Below are 6,381 nucleotides of genomic sequence, written 5' to 3'. Positions count from 1 at the left end.
AAAAAAAAAAGAAGTACCCGGTCCTTACTCTACTAAGTGACCTATTCTACCTACCTAATCCTGGATCTGATCCCTTAGACCTGAAGCTTACCTGAGCCATCATCTCCCCAGACACATTGTATGGGCCCTCCCTGGAAATACAGCAAGGACAGGCTTCCCTGAGAAGCCTGAAACATAAGTGAAAGGTCTTCTCCCTAACAATGTAATTCTTTACCATTTCTCTCAAGTGTGTGGCTTTTCATCTTTTCTAACCTTAAAGTAAAAATTAAGAGACCAGGTAGAAGTCATCAAGTGTGGCTTAGCAAGAATAAACAGAGGAACATGAGGATTCTGAGGGACCCTCCAGCCTCACTTCAGGTACTATCAGTGACTTCAATAGTGCCTCCACCCCATTCCCCAGACCTCCTCATTCTGTTCTCCGCACACCAAGCCTTTACTCTCATCATCCACTGAGGCTGCAGGCAGGACTGCAGACAGTGGTCACCTGACTAGATGCCTCTGTGGACAGGGCTGACAATAGAGCTTCAGTTAGATTATTTGTGGAGCCGCTCATACAGCTTTTGCTGTCCAGCCCCTCCTCCCACCAGGACCTGTCTCAGAGACTGGGACTCTTTTGCCAATAACTTTAATTGAAAGTTCTTAATTCTCCAGCCCCTGGGACAGGAATGAATAAAGCAACTGAAAACCAGGAAGTGGGGATCAACTATAGCAGGGGTTCTGCTGGATTATTTCAGGGCCTTCTATCTAAGGAAAGTATCCTCTGGTCACACTCAGAATCTCACCCCCACCACTTGCATAGCTGAGGCCTCACTGCTCAGTGTCCTGCAGAGCTCAGAACAAAGCTCTCTTAGTATAATCTAATGCAGAGACACATGTCTCATGGGATGTCCATTTATATGGTGCTGGTAACAAGGCTTAAGATAACTAGTTGGGGTTCCTTTGATTAGTGGAGAATTCCTCATTCCAGTTGCTTATTCCCTTTGACGCCAACCAGATTCCGAGTCTCTGGCCTTCAACAACACAGTTGTTTGTTGGTTTGTTCTGCTATGACAGCTTGAACTCAGGGCCTGGGTGCTGTCTCTTAGCTCCTTCTGGCTTTTTTGGTAGATAACGAGAGATAAATTTCTTACATTCTCTTCTGCTTAGGCCAGCTAGAAATCTCAATTCTTATATCTAAGCCCCCTGGGTAGCTAGGATTACAGGCCTGAGCAACCAGTGCCTGGCTTCAGACCAAGTTTATTAGTTCCTCAGTCATTTGAAGTGAAATCAAGGAGTGGAGCATGGTTTGGGGACTGGTCACCAGATGCTTTGGGTGCTTCGGCCTGGGAAAGGGTTTCCTGTGTGCATACTCAGCTGTCATTTCAGACTCTCACAGACCCTAGTATTTTCCTTTAAGAATCTCAAATTATGGAGGGACAAAAGGTGAACAAATGCAGCAGTGGTGCTCACTGGGCACTATATTGAAAATGAACTATATGACTTGTGTGTGGGGAGGACAGGGGAAAACTGGGTGAGAGTGAAGGAAGGGGTGATAGTATCCAAAAAGAAATACATTCATTATTTGACAAAAATGGTAATCCCTCTGTACATTACCTTTATAGTAACAATAACAATATTTAATTTAAAAAAAGAATCACGAAAGAATGAGGAAAGACAGATTAGGGAAAATTACTTCTGGTGAAGTACAACCAGGAATACAGAAACAAATCTGTGTTTAGAAACACAGAAGCACTCTCTTCTTTGCTTTAACTCTTATACTACTTTATAAACTGCAGTATTCCTACAAGGAAAAGGAAAAGAACAAAAGCAACTTCTCCAACTGACCTTGCCTCCTGGTCCCAAATAATGAATGTGCTCTGAAAACAGGGCAAGGACATTTTTTTTTAGGACTTGAGCAATACTTGAGAAAACAAATACTTGCAACAATGACTCCACCATGCATAAAATACTTACCTCAAGGATGGACAACTGTGTTAAATAATAAAGTATGGCAGAATATAGACTTTCTTTGTAGGAAATCATGAAGATAATGATCAAAATTTAATGAGGAGGTCAGTCCCTGAGTCCAGGTGATAAAAGTGTAACACCAAGAGTATGTCAGGTGTGAGAACAAAGAAAATCATTTCCTCGAATAACTTTAATTCAAACCTCACATTTATCAAAAAGCTCAGCATAAATGGAAATAAGAGGGTTTTTCTTTATTGTTGTTTTTTTTTCCTTTTTGCCAGGTTTGTTTAACTTTTTCAGAGTGTAAGGTGGGGGCACAGATATGGAAGGACAAAGGGTGAACAAATGCACCAGTGGCACTTACTAGACACTATATTGAATATGAACTATACAACTTGAGGGTGAGAATGGCAGGGAAAAACTGGGAGAAAGGGAAGGACAGGGTGATATATTCCAAAAAGAAATGAATTCATTATATGACTCATGAAACTGTAATCCCTCTGTTCTTCACCTTTGTAATTACAAAAAGCCAAATATATATTTTTTAAAAATGTTAATGTTCAGGGTGTCTCCCTTTGAGCACCCACACTCTCTTAGAGTATGCCTCTGCCTTTCTGCTTTCATGCTTTCTCAATAAAGCTCTGCCAAGTTTCCTTAACATTGGGACTTGTTCTGAAAATCTTATTTTGCAACAGAAGTCGAGGATCTGAGACTAAAGCTGTAAGTGGAGGGTTTCTCCTTCTTTGGGGAAACTTTATGAATCTTACCTGGAAGTAATGACAATACTGCTCATACTTTAATAAATCTGAATCAAAAGAAGGCACTCTCCTGTTCAGAGCCCTGCCTCTCACCTCTGTGGGGATCACAGTAAGGGCGGAGCAGAATAATAGTGGAACAGTTCATGAGTGAGAAGTTCTGTCCATCCTCTACTTTCAACTGGACTGCTCTGAAATTGAACCTCTCCCCTGCATGAACCTCACACTAAGGCTATTTCTCCCAGCATCCCTTGAGACAGAATGATTACATGGAGCACTGGTTCTATTGCTGTACTGACTAGAGAACTCTTGTTCATGCTGACACAAGGGCTGCAACTGGATTACTTGAGGGATGGGCTGCTTCTATTCACAGAGCCTTGTTCTTATCCTGTAAACACCTCAGAAAAAGGCTATGAGACCCAAGATCCATTGTTGCAGGAGATGCTGCTGTCTTGATACAACCGGAAGTGGGCAGTGTAGATGTAGAGTGACACCTTGATACATGCAAAGTTGAGAGTTCTTTCTGGATGACCTAAACTCACCATTTTAAACCCATAAACATATTTCTTTCAGTAATTAGAAGAGGAAGAAAGGGGAGACTAATTCTCCCATGGTCCCAAGATTTGATCACAATTAATGGAAATATCAGGTGGGGACTGTAATGTGGTGTGTTTTGGAGGCCAGGGGGACTTTAACTCCTAGTAGACCCTGGAAAGTTCTCTAATTTGACTAGGAGTTGTTCTCTTTTGTCTGCTAACTTTTCTCACACCAGTCCTCACTTCCTGACATCTGGAAGATGGTAGTGAGGTTGAAACACATTGGGGCATCCATAAATAGGATTCTTTTTTTTAAAAAAAAAACTTTCCTGGTGAGCCTTATGACTTGAATTCAGAGCTAGAGTGCTGTCTCTGAGCTTATTTTCCCTCAAGGCTAGTGCTCTAACACTTTGGCCACAGCTCCACTTCCCATTTTCTGTTGGAGATGAGAGTCTCATGGACTTTTCTACCCAGGCTGGCTTCGAACCACAGTCCTAACATCACAGCCTCCAAAGTAACTAGGATCACAGGCAATAGTGACCAGCTTCCAGCCAAAAAGAGGATTCTTATCTTCTTATCTCTGTGGCCTCATCTCAATGACCACAAATCTTGAGTATGAAGTCATGGATAGTAGCTCTTCTATATTCCACTACTTGGAGCAACTATGGGCTGACAGATGGGCAGGTTTCCTGTGTTATACATTGGGGCACTCTTTATTCCTCCCTAGGGGCTCCACTGAGAAGAGGACATACCAGGTAGAACAAGATCCACCCCTTTCTTAGACAAATCTTAAAATCACAACTAAAGATGACTTGAACCCTGGTACCCATGGGTGACACTTATAATCCTACCTACTCAGGAGTCTAAGATCTGATGATCTTGGTTGGAAGTCAATGGGCATCAAAGTACATGAGAATCTTATCTTTAGTTAACTATAAAAAACCCAGAAGTGGACCTGTAGCTCAAGTGGTAAGTAGAGTGCCACTTTGAGCAAAAAAATGCTCCAGGATAGTTGCCAGGCCCAGAATTCAAGCCACAGGATCAGAGTACGTGCACACACACACACACACACACACACACACACACACACACACACACAAACACACACACATATAAATGACTTGAATCAGACCACTATGACCTGGGCCTCTCAGGTCTGCTGGGATGTGGAGGAGTCCTCTGTCTCTCATTCCTCCCTGAGTCCTACCCTTTGCTCTAGGCACAACCTTGCCCCTCTCAGGACTGAATCTCCTCCCCCAGACTGCAGAGTTAAGTAAGGAATGGGACTCCATGTGAAAAGTAGAGGTAATGCTGAACTCTATTTGTACTGAGTGCTGGACCCCTCAGTGTTGCCCCATATTTCACCTGACTCCCTTTACATCTAAGCCCCATCCCTCTGCTGAGGTAGTGCTCTTTCCACCAATTCCCCCTCCCTCTCAGACCATGATTCATTAGTCAGAACCAGCTGCCTAGTCATCTAAATGACTTAGATCAGGGGAAGCCTGAGCTTCCTCGGCTTCCTCTCAGCCTCCCTCAGTACTCACCTTGACTTCCAACTGTGCCTGTTGCATCTGTTATATTCAAAAGCAGTTTCTTCTACCCAAACCTTAAGCCCTGCCAGACTCAAAGCATAAGTCAGGTATCACACCTCTGGTCACATGGCATGGGGCCTCCTTGGAAACAAACCAGGGTTGAGCTTCTCTGGCGTGGGGTATATTCTTTTTTTTTAAATTGGTGGTAGACTTGGAAAAATTATATTAAGTGAAGTAAGCCAGGCCCAAAGAAACATAGGTCCCATGGTTTCCCTTATTTGCAATAATTAGTATATGTCTGAGTCAAGCAGAAAAGGTCAGATAAGTTGATGTTAGGGAAATGAACCCTAAGATATATATTCAAAGGTTTTTTTTTTCTTTCCTGTGATTGTTTCTAACACATTTATAAGATTATTTCTTTGTTGCTTTGTATGTCCCTCCCCCACGGTATAACCCCTGCTTTCACTATATTTGATGTTGGTATAATTTGTGGAGGGGAAGGGAAAAACAAATCGTTTGCATAGGGATACAGGTAAACCCATTGCAACAATGAGATGTACAAGTCGTTACGTTGAAAACGAACTTTACAACAGTAGCGTGGGGGGGAGGAGGATTTTGGGGGGCGGGAGAAGATGGGATGTGAAGGGTAAACAAAGGAAGAGGCTACAATGCTTGATAAGAAATGTACTCATTATCTTGCTCATGTAATAGTAACCCCTCTGTACAGTATTTTCACAATAAAAAAATTGGTGGTAGAGATTGAACTCAGGACCCTTGAGGTTTTTGGCTCAAAGCTAGAGCTCTAAGACATGGCCTAAACTCCACTTCAAGGTTTTTTGTGGTTAATTGGAGATAACAGACTCACAGACTTTTCTTCAAACCTCCATCCTCCAATCTCAGCTTCCTGAATAACTAGGATTATAGGTGTGAGCCACCAGCCCCAAATGTATTATTTATCTTGGAGTCTAAGGCCTCTTTCCCTAAAGATCCTGTCTATGTCCCTTCCAATAAAACCCTTTCTTCTTTTTGATCTAAGGCTGAAATTAAGGAATACATACCAAGTCACTCAGATGGGGCTAATTAAGGTAAACACCACAGGAAAAATAAGATTTGGAAAGCTCCGTCATTGTTTCCACATAGTGTCTGTTTCCACCACACTGCAAGAATCTGCCTTCTCCCCTTAAGCATCCACTAATGCTGAAGGAGGGGTTGGGGGCATGAAGGTTTTCAACTAACAAAATTTCCCTGTGGCTGGTCTGATAACTGGGATTTAGCTGCATGTTTGGAGGACCTCTTCATGAAGAGGACTTTACTGTCTTCAACCCCCTGGTGTCACCTCCAGCACTGGCTGACTTGCATTCTCTCTATTGTGAAGAATTGCAGGTCTCTAAAAACGCACTGACTAACTGGGTGTTCTCTGTCCATGTGTCTATGTGTCTGTCTGTGTGTCTGTTTCTCTCCCTCTCCCTCACTCTCCCTCACTCTCACTCTCACTCTTCCTCTTTCTCCTTGTGTCCAAACACAGGGTTGAAACAAGCTAGCAGTTGAACTATTTCAGTCACCTCCCTGAGAACTAAGAGATAGAAAGATGGTGTTCATGTGGACACTCAA

This window comes from Dipodomys ordii, unplaced genomic scaffold (assembly GCF_000151885.1).
Source record: "Dipodomys ordii isolate 6190 unplaced genomic scaffold, Dord_2.0 Scaffold96, whole genome shotgun sequence".
Lineage (NCBI taxonomy): Eukaryota > Metazoa > Chordata > Mammalia > Rodentia > Heteromyidae > Dipodomys > Dipodomys ordii.
The sequence above is the reverse complement of the archived record's forward strand: the minus strand, read 5'-3'. Positions refer to the sequence as shown.